The 23,803-nt window shown below is 40.0% G+C and overlaps 1 non-coding gene across 1 annotated transcript; it reads right to left on the reverse strand.

Moving 5' to 3' along the window:
* Positions 1-4,935: 4,935 nt before the first annotated feature.
* On the reverse strand, positions 4,936-5,043 carry LOC130953897 (small nucleolar RNA R71). Its single transcript, XR_009076057.1, has one exon. It is a non-coding gene; the product is annotated as a small nucleolar RNA R71 (small nucleolar RNA).
* Between the last annotated feature and the right edge of the window lie 18,760 nt (positions 5,044-23,803).

The raw sequence follows: 23,803 nt of genomic DNA on the forward strand, positions 1-23,803 counted from the left end.
CAGTACTGTGACAGAGTGCGTGCATTAGCTTTCACTGCGAGGATGGGAGGTAGCCATTGACAACGGTGAAACCCTACACGAGCTTGCCATGGAAGGAGACTTGCGTGTTTGATGAAGAAGACAGTAGGAAAGCAGAGATTTAGAAGATGGAGCATCTCCAAACCTCAACCTATTCTCCATCACTGCAATACAAGTAACCATTTCATGTTCTTTTGCTTTCTACAATCAATCTTGATAATTTCTGATATCCTGACTAAGATTTACAAGATAACCATAGCTTGCTTCAAGCCGACAATCTCCGTGGGATCGACCCTTGCTCACGCAAGGTATTACTTGGACGACCCAGTGCACTTGCTGGTTAGTTGTGCGGGATTGCAAAAGTGTTATTGCAATTTCGTGCACCACACTTACTAGAACGAGACAAGATCATGGGCGTGGCACGCTGGTATAAATTTCCAGAAAAGATGGAAGAAGCAAATTACATGGGGCGTGCCACTTGGTATCGAAGGCGTGGCATGCCATTCACTATTCTTCACTAAGGCGTTCCACTTGAGCAACTAGGCATGGCATGCTGGTGTCATTCAGAGGCCAAAGAAGCATTAGAGCGTGCCACTTGAGTTCGTGGCGTGGCACGCCAAGCAGAGGAACCATTCACTCACGAAGGGCGAGGCACGCTAGATCCTGGGCGTGCCACGCTAGTGCAACTTTCCAGAAGAGCTAGTCAATAACACAACAAGGGCGTGGCATGCCAAACCCTCGGCATGCCACGCTAGTTCAAGTTTCCAGAGGGAAAGGAAAGTGGAAAAAGCAAAGGGCGTGCCACTTGAGCTCGAAGGCGTGGCACGCCAACACAAGAATTCCACTATGGCGTGCCACTTGAGTTCGAAGGCGTGGCACGCCAAGGTTGACTAAGGGACGAGCGTGCCACTTGAAGGATTGAGCGTGGCACGCCAAGCTATTTTGAAGGGCACGTGACACGCCGGTGATGCGCCAGCCACACGCCAGCTAAGAAGTCACGCTTATTGAGTGTTTTCTTTCCCTCCAAAAATGTAATTTTCCCTTTTTCACTTTTGTAATTCTTTTATTTTCACTAGGTGTATGATGAGCGGATAATTTATACGCTTTTTGGCATTGTTTTTAGTATGTTTTTAGTATCTTTTAGTTAGTTTTTATTATATTTTTATTAGTTTTTAGCTAAAATTCACTTTTCTGGACTTTACTATGAGTTTGTGTGTTTTTCTGTGATTTCAGGTATTTCTGGCTGAAATTGAGGGATCTGAGGCAAAAATCTGATCCATAGACTCAAAAGGACTGCAGATGCTGTTGGATTCTGACCTCCCTGCACTCAAAGTGGATTTTCTGGAGCTACAGAAGCCCAATTGGCGCGCTCTCAACGGCGTTGGAAAGTAGACATCCTGGGCTTTCCATCAATATATGATAGTCCATACTTTGCCCAAGATTTGATGGCCCAAACCGGTGTTCAAAGTCACCCTCAGAAATTCCAGCGTTAAATGCCGGAACTGGCACCTAAATGGGAGTTAAACGCCCAAACTGGCATAAAAGCTGGCGTTTAACTCCAAGAAGAGTCTCTACACGAAAATGCTTCATTGCTCAGCCCAAGCACACACCAAGTGGGCCCGGAAGTGGATTTTTATGTCATTTACTCATCTCTGTACACCCTAGGCTACTAGTTTTCTATAAGTAGGACCTTTTACTATTGTATTTTCATCTTTGGACATCTAGTTCTTAGATCAGATCTTGGTTCTTCTGGTTCCCTCTCTGGGGCCGAAACCAATGATCAACCTTGTTCTTATGTATTTTCAACGGTGGAGTTTCTACACACCATAGATTAAGGTGTGGAGCTCTGCTGTACCTCGAGTATTAATGCAATTACTATTGTTCTTCTATTCAATTCCGCTTGTTCTTATTCCAAGATATCACTTGTTCTTCAACTTGATGAATGTGATGATCCGTGACACTCATCATCATTCTCACTCATGAACAAGGTGACTGACAACCACTCTTGTTCTACAAGCAATCAAAGCTCTAGTGAATATCTCTTGGATTTCTGATAACACGATGCATGGTTGATCGCCTGACAACCGAGTGCTCGCCTGACAAACGAGCCAGCCATTCCGTGAGATCAGAGTCTTCGTGGTATAGGCGAGAACTGATGGCGGCATTCAAGAGAATCCGGAAGGTCTAACCTTGTCTGTGGTATTATGAGTAGGATTCAATGATTGAATGACTGTGACGTGCTTCAAACTCCTAGCAGGCGGGGCGTTAGTGACAGACGCAAAAGAATCAATGGATTTATCCGGCCTGACCGAGAACCGACAGCTGATTAGCCATATGCTGTGACAGAGCATGGGAACATTTTCACTGAGAGGATGGGAGGTAGCCACTGACAACGGTGAAACCCTACATGAGCTTGCCATGGAAAGGAGTAAGAAGGATTGGATGAAGACTGTAGGAAAGCAGAGAGACGGAAGGGAAAGCATCTTCATACGCTTATCTGAAGCTCTCACCAATGATATACATAAGTATCTCTATCTTTATCTTTATGCTTTATTCGTTTATCACTATACCCATTTGAGTCTGCCTGACTGAGATTTACAAGGTGACCATAGCTTGCTTCATACCAACAATCTCCGTGGGATCGACCCTTACTCACGTAAGGTATTACTTGGACGACCCAATGCACTTGCTGGTTAGTTGTGCGAAGTTGTAGTGATCACAATTTCGTGCACCAAGTTTTTGGCGCCGTTGCCGGGGATTGTTCGAGTATGGACAACTGACGGTTCATCTTGTTGCTTAGATTAGGTATTATTTTTCTTCAGAGTTCTTAAGAATGAATTCTAGTGTTTCAAGGTGATATTCTTATCATCACCAAAGCTGATTGATCATCATCAATTTAGCTCTTGAATGCAATGTCCTGCTGAAGCTTAGCTAGCTATGTCTAATTCTTTTAGACTAAAGCTTTAGACTAACATTGCATGATTCCTGGAATTCTCATTAATAATTTTGATACCTTTATTTTCTCTTCCATATAATTTTCGAAAAAGCACAAAAAAATTACAAAATCATAAAAACCAAAAAAAATTTTATGTTTCTTATTTAAGTCTAGTGTCTCATTTTAAGTTTGGTGTCAATTGCATGTTTCTGTTCTTCTTGCATTTTTCAAATTTATGCATGTGTCTTCATTTATCTTCAAGTTGTTCTTGATGATTTTCTTGTTTTGATCTTTGAATTCTATTGACTTGAGTGTTTTGTTATTTCTCATGTGCATTCTCATTTTGTTAGTGTCAATAGTATACAAACTGCTAAGTTTGGTGTCTTGCATGCATTGTTATTGGATTTTAGTTGCATTTTGATTATTCCTCATTATTAAAAATCCAAAAACATTTTTAATTTGTGTCTTTTCAAGTCAATAATACAGAGAATTGAAGATTCAGAACATACTGCAGAGGAATCACACAGAAAAAGCTGGGCATTCAAAAATGCCCAGTGAAGAAGACAGACTGGCGTTTAAACGCCAGCCAGGGTGCCTGGTTGGGCGTTTAACGCCCAAAAGGGTAGAGTTTTGGGCGTTAAACGCCAGAATGGATACCATTCTGGGCGTTTAACGCCAGGATGGCACAAGGGGGAAGATTTTGTTTTCAAAATCAATTTTTTTTCAAGTTTTCAAAGTTTTTCAAAATCAAATCTTTTTCAAATCATATCTTTTCAATCAAATGTTTTCAAAATCAATTTCTTTCCTTTTTCAAAGATACTTGCTAACAATTAATGATTTGATTGAACATCTCAAGTATATTGCCTTTTCTGTTGAGAAAGGTTTAATGTTTGAATCATATCTTTTCTTGTTAGGCAAGTCATTAATTTTTAAAATCATATCTTTTTAAAATTGTTTTCAAATCATATCTTTTAAAATTGTTTTCAAATCAAATCTTTTTTTTTTGTGTTTTCAAATCATATCTTCTCAATCACATTTCTTTAAAACCAATCATATCTTCTTAACCACATCTTTTTCAAATTAGTTTTCAATCAAATCTTTTTAATTTCTAATTTCAAAATCTTTTTCAAAAATCACTTGATTTCTTTCCCACTCTTATTTTCGAAAATTAATCAGTGTTTTTCAAAATGTTTTTAAAATCTTTACTTAATTTTCGAAAATTACTTCCCTTCTTCTCACATCCTTCTGTTTATGGACTAACACTATCCCTTAATGCAAAATTCGAACTCCATCTTCTTTGATAAGTTCGAATTTTCTACCTCTGTCTTCCATTTTTCTTTTCCTCTGACACCTCAAGGAATCTCTATACTGTGACATAGAGGATTCCACATTTTCTTGTTCTCTTCTCTTTCATATGAGCAGGAACAAAGACAAAGGCATTCTTGTTGAAGCTGACCCTGAACCTGAAAGAACCTTGAAGCGAAAGCTAAGAGAAGCTAAGGCACAAATCTCTATGAACGGAGGTGGTTGTCAGGCACACGTTCATAGTTGAGGGCCTAACAGAAATCTTCAAAAAAGAAGAAGCCATGGCAGCCGAAAATAACAACAATGCAAGGAAGGTGCTGGGTGACTTTACTGCACCTACTCCCGACTTCTATGGGAGAAGCATCTCTATCCCTACCATTGGAGCAAACAACTTTGAGCTTAAGCCTCAATTAGTTTCTCTAATGCAACAGAATTGCAAGTTCCATGGACTTCCATTGGAAGATCCTCATCAGTTCTTAGCTGAGTTCTCGCAAATCTGTGACACAGTCAAGACTAATGGGGTTGACCCTGAGGTCTACAGACTGATGCTATTCCCTTTTGCTGTAAGAGACAGAGCCAGAATATGGTTGGACTCTCAACCTAAAGAAAGCCTGGACTCATGGGAAAAGCTAGTCAATGCCTTCTTGGCAAAGTTCTTTCCACCACAAAAATTGAGTAAGCTTAGAGTGGAAGTCCAAACCTTCAGACAGAAGGATGGAGAATCCCTCTATGAAGCTTGGGAAAGATACAAACAATTGATCAGAAAATGTCCTTCTGACATGCTTTCTGAATGGAGCATCATAGGTATTTTCTATGATGGTCTCTCTGAACTCTCCAAGATGTCCTTGGATAGCTCTGCTGGAGGATCTCTTCATCTGAAGAAGACGCCTACAGAGGCTCAAGAGCTAATTGAAATGGTTGCAAATAACCAATTCATGTACACTTCTGAAAGGAATCCTGTGAACAATGGGGTAAATCAGAAGAAAGGAGTTCTTGAGATTGATGCTCTGAATGCCATATTGGCTCAGAACAAGATATTGACTCAACAAGTCAATTTGATTTCTCAAAGTCTGTCTGGAATGCAAAATGCACCAAGCAGTACTAAGGATGCTTCATCTGAGGAAGAAGCCTATGATCCTGAGAACCCTTCAATGGAAGAGGTGAATTACCTAGGAGAACCCTATGGAAACACCTATAATTCTTCGTGGAGAAATCACCCAAATTTCTCATGGAAGAATCAAGAGAAACCTCAACAAGGTTTCAACAACAACAATGGTGGAAGAAACAGGTTTAGCAATGGCAAGCCCTTTCCATCATCTTCTCAGCAACAGACAGAGAACTCTAAGCAGAACCCCTCTGACTTAGCAACCATGGTCTCTGATCTAATCAAGACCACTCAAAGTTTCATGACTGAAACAAGGTCCTCCATTAGAAATTTGGAGGCACAAGTGGGACAGCTGAGTGAGAAAATTACTGAACTCCCTCCAAGCACTCTCCCAAGCAATACAGAAGAAAATCCAAAAGGAGAGTGCAAAGCCATAACCATGGCCGAATTTGGAGAGGAAGGGGAGGAAGTGAACGCCACTTAGGAAGACCTGAATGGGCGTGCACTGACCTCCACTGAGTTCCCTAATGAGGAACCATGGGAATCTGAGACTCAAAATGAGACGATAGAGATCCCAGTGGACTTACTTCTGCCTTTCATGAGCTCTGATGAGTATTCTTCCTCTGAAGAGGATGAGTATGTCACTGAAGAGCAAGTTGCTAAATACCTTGGAGCAATCATGAAGCTAAATGACAAGTTATTTGGAAATGAGACTTGGGAGGATGAACCTCCTTTGCTCACCAAAGAACTGGATGACTTGTCTAGGCAGAAATTACCTCAAAAGAGACAAGATCCTGGGAAGTTTTCCATACCTTGTACCATAGGCACCATGACCTTCAAGAAGGCCCTGTGTGACTTAGGGTCAAGTGTAAACCTCATGCCTCTCTCTGTAATGGAGAAGCTAGGGATCTTTGAGGTACAAGCTGCAAGAATCTCACTAGAGATGGCAGACAACTCAAGAAAACAAGCTTATGGACTTGTAGAGAATGTCTTGGTTAAGATTGAAGACCATTACTTTCCTACTGATTTCATAGTCCTAGAAACTGGGAAGTGCATGGATGAAAACATCATCCTTGGCAGACCCTTCCTAGCCACAGCAAAGGCTGTGATTGATGTTGATGGAGGTGAACTGATCATTCAAATGAATGAAGAATCCTTTGTGTTTAAGGCTCAAGGATATCCCTCTGTCACCATGGAGAGGAAGCATGAAGAGCTTCTCTCAAATCAGAGACAAGCAGAGCCCCCACAGTTAAACTCTAAGTTTGGTGTTGGGAGGCCACAACCAAACTCTAAGTTTGGTGTTGAACCCCCACATTCAAACTCTAAGTTTGGTGTTGGAAGGTTCCAACATTGCTCTGAGTATCTGTGAGGCTCCATGAGAGCTCTCTGTCAAGCTACTGACATTAAAGAAGCGCTTGTTGGGAGGCAACCCAATGATTATATTTTATATATTTTCTTTTGTTATTTTATGTCTTTTGTAGGTTGATGATCATGAGAAGTCACAAAATCCATTGAAAAAGCAAAAACAGAATGAAAAATAGGAAGAAAAATAGCACACCCTGGAGGAAGAACCCACTGGCGTTTAAACGCCAGTGAGGCTAGCAGTTGGGCGTTTAACGCCCAGTCTGGCACCATTCTGGGCGTTTAACGCCAGAAAGGGGCACCAGACTGGCGTTAAACGCCAGAAAAGGGCAAGAACCTGGCGTTAAACGCCAGGAATGGGCACCAGCCCGGCGTTTAACGCCAGAAATGGCTCAAAACGTGATTTTGAATGCCATTTGGTGCAGGGATGACTTTTCCTTGACACCTAAGGATCTGTGGACCCCACAGGATCCCCACCAACCCCACCACTCTCTCTTTTCTTCACCCATTCACCACTCACCTCCATCCTTCATAAATCCTCACCATTCAAATTCAAACCTCTTCCCCAAAAACCCCCACCTATCAAATCCCACTATCATCATCACTCCTTCATTTTCACACACCCTAAACACTACTTCTCCCCCTAATGGCCGAAACACAAAGCCATTCCCTTCTTCCTCATTTCTTCTTCTTCTACTCTCTTCTTTCTTCTTTTGCTCGAGGACGAGCAAACCTTTTAAGTTTGGTGTGGTAAAAGCATTGCTTTTTGTTTTTTCATAACCATTTATGGCATCCAAAGCCGGTTCAACTGAGAAGGCATAACCTCAAGTCCATCACTAAGAAAAGGATGGAGCAAACAAGAGACCCCTCTCATCAAGAGATCCCTGAGATACCTCAAGGGATGCACTTTTCTCCACAAGACTATTGGGAGCAACTAAACACCTCCCTAGGAGAATTGAGTTCCAATATGGGACAACTAAGGGTGGAGCATCAAGAACACTTCATCATCATTAGAGAAGATCAAAGAATCATGAGAGAGGAGCAACAAAGACAAGGAAGAGACATTGAGGAGCTCAAGAACTCCATAAGACCTTCAAGAGGAAGAACAAGCCGCCATCACTAAGGTGGACCCGTTCTTTAATCTCCTTGTTCTTTGTTTTTCTGTTTTTCGAATTTTTATGCTTATGTTTATCTATGTTTGTGTCTTATGATCATTAGTGTCTTAGTGTCTATGCCTTAAAGTTATGAATGTCCTATGAATCCATCACCTTTCTTAAAAGAAAACTATTTTTATCACAAAAGAACAAGAAGTACAGGATTTCAAATTCATCTTTAAAACTAGCTTAATTAGTTTGATGTGGTGACAATACTTTTTGTTTTCTGAATGTATGCTTGAACAGTGCATATGTCTTTTGAATTTGTTGTTCATGAATGTTAAAATTTGTTGGCTCTTGAAAGAATGATGAAAAAGGAGACATGTTACTGAGGATCTGAAAAATCATAAAAATGATTCTTGAAGCAATAAAAAGCAGTGAATACAAAAAAAAAACGAAAAAAAAGGGGAGAAAAAGAAAAAGAAAGAAATAAAGTTGTGATCCAAGGCAAAAAGAGTGTGCTTAAGAACCCTGGACACCTCTAATTGGGGACTCTAGCAAAGCTGAGTCACAATCTGAAAAGGTTCACCCAATTATGTGTCTGTGGCATGTATGTATCCGGTGGTAATACTGGAAGACAGAGTGCTTTGGGCCACGGCCAAGACTCATAAAGTAGCTGTGTTCAAGAATCATCATACTTAACTAGGAGAATCAATAACACTATCTGGATTCTGAGTTCCTAAAGAAGCCAATCATTCTGAATTTCAAAGGATAAAGTGAGATGCCAAAACTGTTTGGAGGCAAAAAGCTACTAGTCCCGCTCATCTAATTTGGAGCTATGTTTCATTGATAATTTGGAGTCTATAGTATATTCTCTTCTTTTATCCTATTTGATTTTCAGTTGCTTGAGGACAAGCAACAATTTAAGTTTGGTGTTGTGATGAGCGGATAATTTATACGCTTTTTGGCATTGTTTTTAGTATGTTTTTAGTATCTTTTAGTTAGTTTTTATTATATTTTTATTAGTTTTTAGCTAAAATTCACTTTTCTGGACTTTACTATGAGTTTGTGTGTTTTTCTGTGATTTCAGGTATTTTCTGGCTGAAATTGAGGGATCTGAGCAAAAATCTGATCCAGAGACTCAAAAGGACTGCAGATGCTGTTGGATTCTGACCTCCCTGCACTCAAAGTGGATTTTCTGGAGCTACAGAAGCCCAATTGGGGCGCTCGCAACGGCGTTAGAAAGTAGACATCCTGGGCTTTCCAGCAATATATGATAGTCCATACTTTTCCCAAGATTTGATGGCCCAAACCGGTGTTCAAAGTCACCCTCAGAAATTCCAGCGTTAAACGCCGGAACTGGCACCTAAATGGGAGTTAAACGCCCAAACTGGCATAAAAGCTGGCGTTTAACTCCAAGAAGAGTCTCTACACGAAAATGCTTCATTGCTCAGCCCAAGCACACACCAAGTGGGCCCGGAAGTGGATTTTTATGTCATTTACTCATCTCTGTACACCCTAGGCTACTAGTTTTCTATAAGTAAGACCTTTTACTATTGTATTTTCATCTTTGGACATCTAGTTCTTAGATCAGATCTTGGTTTTTCTGGTTCCCTCTCTGGGGCCGAAACCAATGATCAACCTTGTTCTTATGTATTTTCAACGGTGGAGTTTCTACACACCATAGATTAAGGTGTGGAGCTCTGCTGTACCTCGAGTATTAATGCAATTACTATTGTTCTTCTATTCAATTCCGCTTGTTCTTGTTCCAAGATATCACTTGTTCTTCAACTTGATGAATGTGATGATCCGTGACACTCATCATCATTCTCACTCATGAACAAGGTGACTGACAACCACTCTTGTTCTACAAGCAATCAAAGCTCTAGTGAATATCTCTTGGATTTCTGATAACACGATGCATGGTTGATCGCCTGACAACCGAGTGCTCGCCTGACAAACGAGCCAGCCATTCCGTGAGATCAGAGTCTTCGTGGTATAGGCGAGAACTGATGGCGGCATTCAAGAGAATCCAGAAGGTCTAACCTTGTCTGTGGTATTCTGAGTAGGATTCAATGATTGAATGACTGTGACGTGCTTCAAACTCCTAGCAGGCGGGGCGTTAGTGACAGACGCAAAAGAATCAATGGATTTTATTCCGGCCTGACCGAGAACCGACAGCTGATTAGCCATATGCTGTGACAGAGCATGGGAACATTTTCACTGAGAGGATGGTTGGTAGCCACTGACAACGGTGAAACCCTACACGAGCTTGCCATGGAAAGGAGTAAGAAGGATTGGATGAAGACTGTAGGAAAGCAGAGAGACGGAAGGGAAAGCATCTTCATACGCTTATCTGAAGCTCTCACCAATGATATACATAAGTATCTCTATCTTTATCTTTATGCTTTATTCGTTTATCACTATACCCATTTGAGTCTGCCTGACTGAGATTTACAAGGTGACCATAGCTTGCTTCATACCAACAATCTCCGTGGGATCGACCCTTACTCACGTAAGGTATTACTTGGACGACCCAGTACACTTGCTGGTTAGTTGTGCGAAGTTGTAGTGATCACAATTTCATGCACCAGTGTAGTATAAACCCCCAAGGAGTACTGAAGAGGGGTTAAGCAGTTAGTTCTAGATCCACTTTTATATTCCACCTTTGAGTACTGATGAGCGGATATTTTATACGCTTTTTGGGGGTAATTTCATGTAGATTTTAGCATGTTTTAATTAGTTTTTAGGCAAAAATCATATTTCTGGACTTTACTATGAGTGTGTGTATTTTTCTGTGATTTCAGGTATTTTCTGGCTGAAATTGAGGGAGCTGAGCAAAAATCTGACTTAGGCTGAAAAAGGACTGCTGATGCTGTTGGATCCTGACCTCCCTGCACTCGAAATAAATTTTCTGGAGCTACAGGAGTCCAATTGGCGCGTTCTCAACGGCGTTGGAAAGTAGACATCCAGGGCTTTCTAGCAATATATAATAGTCCATACTTTGCGCAAGGATAGACGACGTAACTTGGCGTTGAACACCAAGTTCATGCTGCTGTCTGGAGTTAAACGCCAGAAAAACGTCATGATCCGGAGTTGAACGCCCAAAACACGTCATAACCTGGAGTTTAACGCCAAGAAAGGCCCCTACTCGTGGATAGCTTTAATCTCAGCCCCAGCACACACCAAGTGGGCCCCAGAAGTGGATTTCTGCACCAATTATCTTAGTTTATTCATTTTCTGTAAATCTAGGTTACTAGTTTACTATTTAAACAACTTTTACAGACATTTCTTGTACCTCATGACATTTTCAGATCTGAATTACATACTTTGTGACGGCATGAGTCTCTAAACTCCATTGTTGGGGGTGAGGAGCTCTGCAGCGTCTCGATGATTAATACTATTCCTTTGTTTTCCATTCAAACACGCTTGTTCTTATCTAAGATGTTTATTCGCGCTTAATTGTGAAGAAGGTGATGATCCGTGACACTCATCACCTTCCTCAATCCTGAACGTGTGCCTGACAACCACCTCCGTTCTACATTAGACTGAATGAATATCTCTTAGATTCCTTAATCAGAATCTTCGTGGTATAAGCTAGATTGATGGCGGCATTCATGAGAATCCGGAAAGTCTAAACCTTGTCTGTGGTATTCCGAGTAGGATTCTGGGATTGAATGATTGTGACGTGCTTCAAACTCCTGAGGGCTGGGCGTTAGTGACAGACGCAAAAGAATCAATGGATTCTATTCCAACCTGATTGAGAACTGACAGATGATTAGCCGTGCTGCAACAGAGCATAGGAACGTTTTCACTGAGAGGATGGGAAGTAGCCACTGACAACGGTGACACCCTACATAGAGCTTGCCATGGAAGGAATCTGCGTGTGAGAAGAGGATTTCAGGAAGAGTTGAAGTCAAAGGACAAAGCATCTCCAAAACTCCAACATATTCTCCATTACTGCACAACAAGTAACGCTAGTATTCTTTATTATTCCAACTTACAATTTTAAGTAGTTTGGCTTTTTTACAAGTAAATCCAATTAACCTTATTGGCATCCTGACTAAGATTATAAAATAAACATTGATTGCTTCAAACCAATAATCTCCGTGGGATCGACCCTTACTCACGTAAGGTATTACTTGGACGACCCAGTGCACTTGCTGGTTAGTTGAACGAAATTGATTTTGGACCAGGCTCTATTATCATATTCCATAAAGAGATACAATTTCGTCCACCAAGTTTTTGGCGCCGTTGCCGGGGATTATTGAGTTTGGACAATTGAAGGCATATTTTATTTCTTAGATTAGGAATAATTTATTTTTATTTTTATTGCTATAGAGTCATCAAATTCTGATAGGATAGTTTCTTTTCAAAAATTTCTTTTCAAAAATATTATTTTTCTTTATTAATTGTTAAATTTTCGTGAGTTTAGTGTCTTGTTCTAAGTTTGGTGTTAATTGCATATTTTATATTTTCTCTAAAAAAAAAAAAATTTTTTCGTGTTAGTGTTCTTGGTTCTTCCTTGATCTTCAAGTTGTTCTTGATAATTGGTTATACCCTTTGGAACCTTTTTCAAAAATAATTTTTCTTGGATTGAATCTTGTACCAAACTCTAAGTTTGGTGTTTTCTTGTTAAGTTTTCTTTAATTTTCGAAAATTTGTCTTGGTTTTCTAAAAATTTTAAGTTTGGTGTTCTTCCTTGTGTTCTTGGTGTTCTTGTGAATCTTCAAGGTGTTCTTGAGTTTTTCTTGTGTCTTGATCTTAAAATTTATTATTTTTTTTAATTAATTGCTAATTTTTGTGAGTTTAGTGTCTTGTTCTAAGTTTGGTGTCAATTGCATATCTCATATTTTTCTTTAAAATTTTCGACTTGTGTTCTTTGTTCTTCATTGATCTTCAAGTTGTTCTTGCTTATTTTTCTTGTTTGATCTTGAGTTTTTCTTGCTTTGTGTCTTTTCTTGTTTCACTTGTGTTCTTTTTAAAGCATTAATTGGAATATCTAGAACAAGTGTTACATTTATTCCCAATTGGCTAGAGTATTGGTTTATATTCTTGATAATTGGGTATACGCTTTGGAACCTTTTTCAAAAATAATTTTTCTTGATTTAATCTTGTGCCAAACTTTAAGTTTGGTGTTTTCTTGTTAATCTTTCATAATTTTCGAAAATTTTATTAAAGTTTTCTAAAAATTTTAAGTTTGGTGTTCTTCCTTTTGTTCTTGGTGTTCTTGTGAATCTTCAAGGTGTTCTTGAGTTTTTCTTGTGTCTTGATCTTAAAATTTTTAAGTTTGGTGTTCCTTGGTGTTTTCCCTCCAAAAATTTTCGAAAATAAGGAGCATTGGATCTAAAAATTTTAAGTCTTGTGTCTTTTGTGTGTTTTTCTCTTTCATCATAAAATTCAAAATTCAAAAAAAAAAATTTTTTATTTTCTAACTAATTTAAACTACATTTTTCGAAAATTTTACATAAAAATTCAAATTTCAATTTCAAAATATTTCCACTTTCTTTTATTTATTTCGTTTTTTATTTTATTTTATAAAAATTAATTTCTATAAAATAAATAATATCAACATATATACCATTTCTTTTATTCCAACATGGAACTAAGTGGGAATGGACAGTCCAAGAGGACTCTGGGGTCATATGCCAACCCCACTACTGCTTCATATGGGAGTAGTATCTGTATACCCTCCATTGGAGTTAGTAGCTTTGAGCTGAATCCTCAGCTCATTATCATGGTGCAGCAAAATTGTCAGTATTCTGGTCTTCCACATGAAGAACCTACAGAGTTTCTGGCACAATTTCTGCAAATTGCTGATACAGTACATGATAAGGAAGTAGATCAGGATATCTACAGATTATTACTGTTTCCATTTGCTGTAAAAGATCAAGCTAAGAGGTGGTTAAATAACCAGCCTAAAAACAGCATAAAAACATGGAAACAGCTGTCAGAAAAATTCCTGAATCACTATTTCCCTCCCAAACGGATGACACAACTAAGGCTAAACATCCAAGGCTTCAAACAAGGAGATAATGAATCTCTTTATGATGCCTGGGAGAGATACAGAGAGATGCTAAGAAAATGCCCCTCTGAAATGTTTTCAGAATGGGTGCAATTAGACATCTTCTACTATGGGCTTACAGAAAAAGCTCAGATTTCTCTAGACCACTCAGCTGGTGGATCTATACACATGAGAAAAACAATTGAAGAAGCTCAAGAGCTTATTGATACAGTTGCCAGAAATCAGCATCTGTACCTAAGCAGTGAATCCTCTATGAAAGAAGAAGCTAAAACAGTAACTGCAGAACTCAGTCCAGTGGATCAGGCTAATGAATTCAATCAGCAATTAGATTTTCTAACTCAGCAGCTAGCCGAATTCAAGGAAATATTACATGAAACAAGAATGGCTAACAGGAACATGGAAGTACAATTAAAGCAGACAGAAAAGCAACTGTCAAAACAAATAACAGAAGAATGCCAAGCAGTTCAATTAAGAAGTGGGAAAACATTAAATACCTCACTTCAAAGTAGCAGGAAACCAAGAAATGAACAGGTGGATACTAAAAATCCCTCTGAGGACAATCAGAGCCCAGAGAGGAATAATGCTGGCGTTGAACGCCCAGCCCATGCTCATTCCTGGCGTTCAACGCCAGAAACAAGCATGGATCTGGCGTTGAACGCCCAAAGGGAACATGGTTCTGGCGTTCAAACGCCAGTAACAAACAAGGAAATGGCGTCTAACGCCACTCCAGCTCCCACCTCTGGCATTCAAATGCCAGTGGGGGATCAGTCACCTACGAGTGCTGATGATAACCCTTCTAAAAAGGCTTCCCAACCCACTTCTGTAGGTAATAAACCTTCAGCAACTAAGGTTGAGGAATACAAAGCCAAAATGCCTTATCCTCAAAAACTCCGCCAAGCGGAACAGGATAAGCAATTTGCCCGCTTTGCAGACTATCTCAGGACTCTTGAAATAAAGATTCCGTTTGCAGAAGCACTTGAGCAAATACCTTCTTATGCTAAGTTCATGAAGGAAATTTTAAGTCATAAGAAGTATTGGAGGGAAACTGAAAAAGTCTACCTCACTGAAGAATGCAGTGCAGTCATTCTGAAAAGCTTACCTGAGAAGCTTAAAGATCCTGGGAGCTTTATGATACCATGCACATTAGAAGGTAATTGTACCAAGCAAGCTTTATGTGATCTTGGGGCAAGTATCAACTTAATACCTGCATCTACTATCAGAAAGCTTGGTTTAACTGAAGAAATTAAACCAACCAGGATATGTCTTCAACTTGCTGATGGGTCCATTAAATACCCATCAGGCGTGATTGAAGACATGATTGTCAAGGTTGGGCCATTCGCCTTTCCTACTGACTTTGTGGTGCTGGAAATGGAGGAGCACAAGAGTGCAACTCTCACTCTAGGAAGGCCTTTCCTAGCAACTGGCCGAACCCTCATTGATGTCCAAAAAGGGGAAGTAACCTTGAGAGTCAATGAGGAAGAGTTCAAGTTGAATGTTGTCAAAGCAATGCAACATCCAGACACCCCAAATGACTGCATGAGTGTTGATATTATTGACTCTTTGGTAAGAGAGGTCAATATGGCTGAGAGCCCCGAATCAGAGCTAGAGGACATCTTTAAAGATGTCCAGCCTGATCTGGAGGAGTCAGAGAAAATAGTAGAACCTCTGAAAATCTCTCAGGAAGAGGAGAAACCTCCTAAACTCGAGCTCAAACCATTACCACCTTCCCTAAAATATGCATTCTTGGGAGAAGGTGATACCTTTCCTGTAATCATAAACTCTACCTTAGAGCCACAGGAAGAGGAAGCACTAATTCAAGTGCTAAGGAAACACAAGACAGCTCTTGGGTGGTCCATCAGTGACCTTAAGGGCATTAGCCCAGCTAGATGCATGCACAAGATCTTACTGGAGGGTGATGCCAAGCCAGTGGTTCAACCACAAAGGCGGCTGAACCCAGCCATGAAGGAAGTAGTGCAGAAAGAGGTCACTAAATTACTAGAGGCTGGGATCATTTATCCTATTTCTGACAGCCCCTGGGTGAGCCCTGTCCAAGTTGTCCCTAAGAAAGGTGGCATGACAGTGATTCATAATGAAAAAAATGAACTGGTTCCTACAAGAACAGTTACAGGGTGGCGTATGTGCATTGATTATAGAAGGCTCAATACAGCCACCAGAAAGGATCATTTTCCTTTACCATTCATAGACCAGATGCTAGAAAGACTAGCAGGTCATGAACACTACTGCTTCCTGGATGGATATTCAGGTTATAATCAAATTGCAGTAGATCCCCAGGATCAGGAGAAAACGGCATTCACATGCCCATCCGGAGTATTTGCATACAGAAGGATGCCATTTGGCCTGTGCAATGCACCTGCAACTTTTCAGAGGTGCATGCTCTCAATTTTCTCTGATATGGTGGAAAAATTCCTGGAAGTCTTCATGGATGACTTTTCAGTATTTGGAGACTCATTCAGCTCCTGCCTTAACCATTTAGCACTTGTTCTGAAAAGATGCCAAGAGACTAACCTGGTTTTAAACTGGGAAAAATGTCACTTTATGGTGACTGAAGGAATTGTCCTTGGGCACAAAATTTCGAACAAGGGAATAGAGGTGGATCAAGCTAAGGTAGAAGTAATTGAAAAATTACCACCACCTGCTAATGTTAAAGCAATCAGAAGCTTTCTGGGGCATGCAGGATTCTATAGGAGGTTTATAAAGGATTTTTCAAAAATTGCTAAACCTCTGAGCAACTTGCTAGCTGCTGACACGCCATTTATCTTTGATAAAGAGTGTCTGCAGGCGTTTGAGACTCTGAAGGCTAAATTGGTTACAGCACCAATCATCTCTGCACCAGACTGGACATTACCATTTGAATTGATGTGTGATGCCAGTGACCATGCCATTGGTGCAGTGTTGGGACAAAGGCATGACAAGCTTCTGCACGTCATTTACTATGCCAGCCGTGTTCTAAATGATGCCCAGAAGAATTACACAACCACAGAAAAAGAGCTACTTGCAGTGGTTTACGCCATTGACAAATTCAGATCCTATTAGTAGGATCAAAAGTGATTGTGTACACTGATCATGCTGCTCTTAAATATCTACTCACAAAGCAGGATTCAAAACCCAGACTCATCAGATGGGTGTTGCTTCTGCAAGAGTTTGATATAAAAATAAGAGACAGAAAAGGGACAGAAAATCAAGTAGCAGATCACCTGTCCCGAATAGAACCAGTAGAAGGGGCGTCCCTCCCTCTCACTGAGATCTCTGAAACCTTTCCGGATGAGCAACTGTTTGCCATCCAGGAAGTGCCATGGTTTGCAGACATTGCAAACTACAAGGCAGTGAGATTCATACCCAAAGAGTACAGTAGGGTGCAATCAAAGAAATTAATCACAGATGCAAAGTACTATCTTTGGGATGAACCATATCTCTTCAAGAGATGTACAGACGGAGTAATCCGTAGATGTGTGCCTAAAGAGGAAGCACAGAAGATCCTTTGGCATTGCCATGGATCACAGTATGGAGGACATTTTGGAAGTGAGCGAACAGCCACAAGAGTCCTCCAAAGTGGCTTCTACTGACCTACTCTCTATAAAGATTCCCGTGCATTTGTGCTTAATTGTGACAGTTGCCAAAGATCAGGCAACCTACCTCACAGCTATGCCATGCCTCAACAAGGAATCTTGGAGGTTGAGTTGTTTGATGTATGGGGCATTGACTTCATGGGACCCTTCCCACCATCATACTCAAACACTTATATTCTGGTGGCAGTGGATTATGTATCCAAATGGGTGGAGGCTATTGCAACGCCTACCAATGACACTAAAACAGTGTTAAAATTCCTCCAGAAACACATCTTCAGCAGATTTGGTATCCCTAGAGTATTAATCAGTGATGGGGGCACTCATTTCTGTAATAAACAGCTTTATGCTGCTCTGGTTCGTTATGGAGTTAACCACAGGGTAGCTACTCCATATCATCCACAAACTAATGGGCAAGCTGAAGTCTCAAATAGAGAACTCAAAAGAATCCTGGAACGGACTGTAATTAACCGTAGAAAGGATTGGGCAAGAAGCTTGGATGATGCTCTGTGGGCATACAGAACAGCATTTAAGACCCCTATAGGGACCTCTCCATACCAGCTTGTGTATGGAAAGGCTTGTCACTTGCCAGTGGAACTGGAACACAAGGCCTACTGGGCAACCAGATTCCTGAACCTTGACGCCAAGTTAGCTGGAGAAAGACGATTGCTCCAGTTAAATGAGCTAGAGGAATTTAGACTCAATGCTTTCGAAAATGCAAAAATTTACAAAGAGAAAGCAAAAAGATGGCATGATAAGAAATTGTCATCCAGAGTCTTTGAGCCAGGACAGAAAGTTCTGTTATTTAATTCAAGGCTCAAATTATTCCCCGGGAAATTAAAATCCCGGTGGAGAGGTCCATATGTAATCACAAGCGTATCACCATATGGATACATAGAACTTCAGGATAGTGACTCTAACAAAAAGTTCATTGTTAATGGACAAAGAGTTAAACACTATCTTGAAGATAATTTCGAGCAAGAGTGCTCAAGACTGAGACTTAATTGAAGATCAGTGATAGTCTAGCTAATGACATTAAAGAAGCGCTTGCTGGGAGGCAACCCAGCTAATCACAAAATTTAATTTTATTCGTATTCATTAATTAATTAATTTTGTTTCAGGTATATGTCAAGTATCTTCAAAGGTGAAATAGCAATTGGTTGAAGTCACAGAGTTACAGGGAAATGGAAGCTTACTGGCGTGAAAAAGCCAGTAAGAAACACTTTGGGCGTCAAACGCCCAAAAGAAGCACCCACTGGGCGTTTAACGCCAGTAAGGGTAGCCATTTGGGCGTTAAACGCCAGAAAGGAGCATCTTCTGGGCGTTAAACGCCAGAAAGATGCACCTTCTGGGCGTTTAACGCCAGTCCGCTAGCATCCTGGGCGTTCAGAAAAACGCCCAGTGACAAAGGACTTCCTGGCGTTCAACGCCAGAAAGAAGCACCAAATGGGCGTTGAACGCCCAGGAGAAGCAACTATTGGGCGTTAAACGCCCAACACATGCATCATGTGGGCATTTAACGCCAGGATGGTGGGAGGAGGTACAATTTCGTTTTTAATCCTAATTTTTCTAAATTTTTATGTTTTAATTCATGATTTCTTGCATAAACATATTTCAAATTATCATCCCTCAAATCAAATTAGTGTTCTAAAAATCCTAATTTCTAAAAATCCCTTTTTCAAAAATATCAAAGGTATCTTAATCCATAAAGACAAATTAATTTTCAATACAATCCAACTCTTTTAAAATTTGTTTTCAAAACTCAATTTTCTTTCTAAAATCTTTTTCAAAATTACAAATTTTCAAATTTATCTTTTAAAATTATTATTCATATCTTTCTCTTTTAAAATTATATCTTTTTCTGATCATATCTATCTTTTAAAATCATATCTTATATCTTATCTCTTTCTTATTTTTCGAAATTTCCCACCCCCCTCCCCATATATTGAGTTCGGCGCCCATTCTTCTTCACCTTGCCACACTTGCTCTCTTCCTCTCAATCTTCTTTCTTCTCTTTTGCTTGAGGACAAGCAAAGCTCTAAGTTTGGTGTGGTTATCCGTGATCACAAGAACATACTCATTAAATTCATGGCCCCTAGAGAAAAGCAACCCACCCCAAGGGGCAACAAAAAGAGCAATCCAAAGCCCCTCTGGAATCAAGGGAAGTTCTTAACTAAAGAACATTCAGATCATTATTACAAAATAATGAGTCACAGATCAGTGATCCCGGAAGTCAAATTTGATTTGAAAGAAGATGAATACCCGGAGATCCAAGAGCAAATTCGAAACAGGAATTGGGAAATTCTGGCCAATTCTGAAACGAAAGTGGGGAAGAACATGGTTCAGGAATTTTATGCCAATTTATGGCAGACGGAAAGGCAAAGAATCATTGGAGCCGCCCTCTTTGACCATAAGACAGTAGTCAGAGGAAAGATCATTCATACCAATGCTGACAAGATCAGGGAGATATTCAAGATTCCTCAACTGAAAGATGACCCAGACTCCTTTAATAGGAGAATGATGAGGGTCAATAAAGGGTTGGACAAGATCCTGGAGGACATATGCATCCCTGGAGCCAAATGGACTACCAGCACGACTGGCGTCCTTGTTCAACTCAAAAGGGAAGATCTAAAACCAGTAGCCAGAGGCTGGCTGGATTTCATTGGGCGTTCCATATTGCCCACCAGCAACCGTTCTGAAGTAACCATCAAAAGAGCTGTCATGATTCACTGCATCATGTTGGGAAAAGAGGTAGAAGTCCATCAGCTGATCTCATGTGAGCTATACAAAATAGCAAACAGGAACTCTAAGGACGCCAAATTGGCTTATCCAAGCCTAATTTCTATGCTTTGCAAAGATGCTGGAGTAAAGATGGGAATAACTGAATATATCCTAATTGAAAAGCCCATTACTGGAACATCAATGGTCAGACAACAGCAACAAGATGATCCAACCAAGAGAAGAGCACAAGAAGCTCTCCCAGAACTGCCCCAATTCGAATACTGGGAACATCTTGAGGCTTCTATTTCCAGATTGCAAGAAGCTATGGATCAAATAAAGGAAGAACAGAATAATCAAAGTAGCATGATTTGCAAACTGCTCAAGGAACAGGAGGAGCAAGGGCGTGATCTAAGGGAGCTGAAGCGCCAAAAGATTAATCCATGAAAAAGCACCACACATATTAGAGGAGCACCTACTCCTCAAAACAACAGGTTGCTGAGTTCCAAATTTTTTCTTTTCCTGCTTTCAACTTAGTGATAGGATAAGTATAGAAATTTACCTTAGGAGATATTTAGTTTGTCTATTTTGATTTTATTTCCAATTAAGCTATAATTTATTTTTCTCATCATCATCAGGCATGAATAAAGTAGTAGATTTTTTTTAGAATAAAGAAGTAATTTATATTTTCGAGTTCTTAATAATAAAATTTATAATTAATTATATGTGGTGGCAACACTTTTTGTTCTCTGAATGAATGCTCGAACAGTGCATAAATTGTACTTTGAATTTGATGAATATTGGCTCCTGAAAGGATGAGGAACACGAAAAATATTATTGATGATCTGAAAAATCATGAAATTGATTCTTGAAGCAAGAAAAAGCAGTCAAAAAAAAAAAAATCAAGCCATGAGCACTAGCTAAGAGTAAAAAAGGGATCCAAGGCTTTGAGCATCAATGGATAGGAGGGCCCAAGGAAATAAAATCCAGGCCTAAGCGGCTAAACCAAGCTGTCCCTAACCATATGCTTGTGGCATGCAGGTCCAAGTTACAAGCTTGAGACTGAGTGGTTAAAGTCGTGATCCAAAGCAAAAGAGTGTGCTTAAGAGCTCTGGACACCACTAACTGGGGACTTTAGCAAAGCTAAGTCACAATCTGAGAAGGTTCACCCAGTTATGTGTCTGTGGCATTTATGTATCTGGTGGTAATACTGGAAAACAAAGTGCTTAGGGCCACGGCCAAGACTCATAAAATAACTGTGTTCAAGAATCAACATACTACACTAGGAGAGTCAATAATACTATCTGAATTCTGAGTTCCTAAGGATGCCAATTATTCTGAAAATTTAAAGATACAGGGGGATGCCAAAACTGTTCAGAAACAAAAAGCTACAAGCCCCGCTCATCTAATAAGAATATGAGCTTCATTTAAAACTCTAAAATATTATTACTCCTTAATTTCTGCTAAAGCCTATTTTATTCATCTAGTTGCTTGAGGAGAAGCAACAGTTTAAGTTTGGTGTTGTGATGAGCGGATATTTTATACGCTTTTTGGGGGTAATTTCATGTAGATTTTAGCATGTTTTAATTAGTTTTTAGTTAAATATTATTAGTTTTTAGGCAAAAATCATATTTCTGGACTTTACTATGAGTGTGTGTATTTTTCTGTGATTTCAGGTATTTTCTGGCTGAAATTGAGGGAGCTGAGCAAAAATCTGACTTAGGCTGAAAAAGGACTGCTGATGCTGTTGGATCCTGACCTCCCTGCACTCGAAATGGATTTTCTGGAGCTACAGGAGTCCAATTGGCACGCTCTTAACGGCGTTGGAAAGTAGACATCCAGGGCTTTCCAGCAATATATAATAGTCCATACTTTGCGCAAGGATAGATGACGTAACTTGGCGTTGAACGCCAAGTTCATGCTGCTGTCTGGAGTTAAACGCCAGAAAAACGTCATGATCCGGAGTTGAACGCCCAAAACACGTCATAACCTGGAGTTTAACGCCAAGAAAGGCCCCTACTCGTGGATAGCTTTAATCTCAGCCCCAGCACACACCAAGTGGGCCCCAGAAGTGGATTTCTGCACCAATTATCTTAGTTTATTCATTTTCTGTAAATCTAGGTTACTAGTTTACTATTTAAACAACTTTTACAGACATTTCTTGTACCTCATGACATTTTCAGATCTGAATTACATACTTTGTGACGGCATGAGTCTCTAAACTCCATTGTTGGGGGTGAGGAGCTCTGCAGCGTCTCGATGATTTAATACTATTCCTTTGTTTTCCATTCAAACACGCTTGTTCTTATCTAAGATGTTTATTCGCGCTTAATTGTGAAGAAGGTGATGATCCGTGACACTCATCACCTTCCTCAATCCATGAACGTGTGCCTGACAACCACCTCCGTTCTACATTAGACTGAATGAATATCTCTTAGATTCCTTAATCAGAATCTTCGTGGTATAAGCTAGATTGATGGCGGCATTCATGAGAATCCGGAAAGTCTAAACCTTGTCTGTGGTATTCCGAGTAGGATTCTGGGATTGAATGATTGTGACGTGCTTCAAACTCCTGAGGGCTGGGCGTTAGTGACAGACGCAAAAGAATCAATGGATTCTATTCCAACCTGATTGAGAACCGACAGATGATTAGCCGTGCTGCAACAGAGCATAGGAACGTTTTCACTGAGAGGATGGGAAGTAGCCACTGACAACGGTGACACCCTACATAGAGCTTGCCATGGAAGGAATCTGCGTGTGAGAAGAGGATTTCAAGGAAGAGTTGAAGTCAAAGGACAAAGCATCTCCAAAACTCCAACATATTCTCCATTACTGCACAACAAGTAACGCTAGTATTCTTTATTATTCCAACTTACAATTTTAAGTAGTTTGGCTTTTTTTACAAGTAAAATCCAATTAACCTTATTGGCATCCTGACTAAGATTAATAAAATAAACATTGATTGCTTCAAACCAATAATCTCCGTGGGATCGACCCTTACTCACGTAAGGTATTACTTGGACGACCCAGTGCACTTGCTGGTTAGTTGAACGAAATTGATTTTGGACCAGGCTCTATTATCATATTCCATAAAGAGATACAATTTCGTCCACCAAGTACTTTTCAAGCTATGAGTAGCTAACTTCCCTCTCGTTGAGAGAGGGAGATCTATTGTACTTGATGGATTGATAATATTGAAATTCTTCTCTTCATCTTCTCTTTGATTTGCTAGAAGGAATTTCGATCTTAATGCTTAGTGTTCAATTATCTTGGGAAAGAGATTGAATGCAATTGGGTTTCATGGGAACCTTGGGAAAGGAAACATGAAACCATGCTTGAAATCCCTTCTCACACTTGAGTAGAATATGGGTTTTGGTGATGGGATACGTGACATATAATCCCCCCTCTACCTGGCTCTACAAGGGTGTGTGGTATAATCAAGGACCAAGCATATCTCTCTTCATGAGCAATTAGACTAAGGAATTGGCTATTGATCAAGATATGAGAAATTGAGTCACCAAGGGATTGGGGCTCAATCAATCATGATTGCCAAGAGCTCAGTGAGTTGCATGATTGAAGAGGATCTAAGCTAGATTTGATCCAAAGAGACAACATCTCCCAATCTCAATGAATTTCCCCATTCTTATCTATCCATTT

The sequence above is a fragment of the Arachis stenosperma genome, chromosome 9, assembly GCF_014773155.1.
Source record: "Arachis stenosperma cultivar V10309 chromosome 9, arast.V10309.gnm1.PFL2, whole genome shotgun sequence".
NCBI classification, from domain to species: domain Eukaryota; kingdom Viridiplantae; phylum Streptophyta; class Magnoliopsida; order Fabales; family Fabaceae; genus Arachis; species Arachis stenosperma.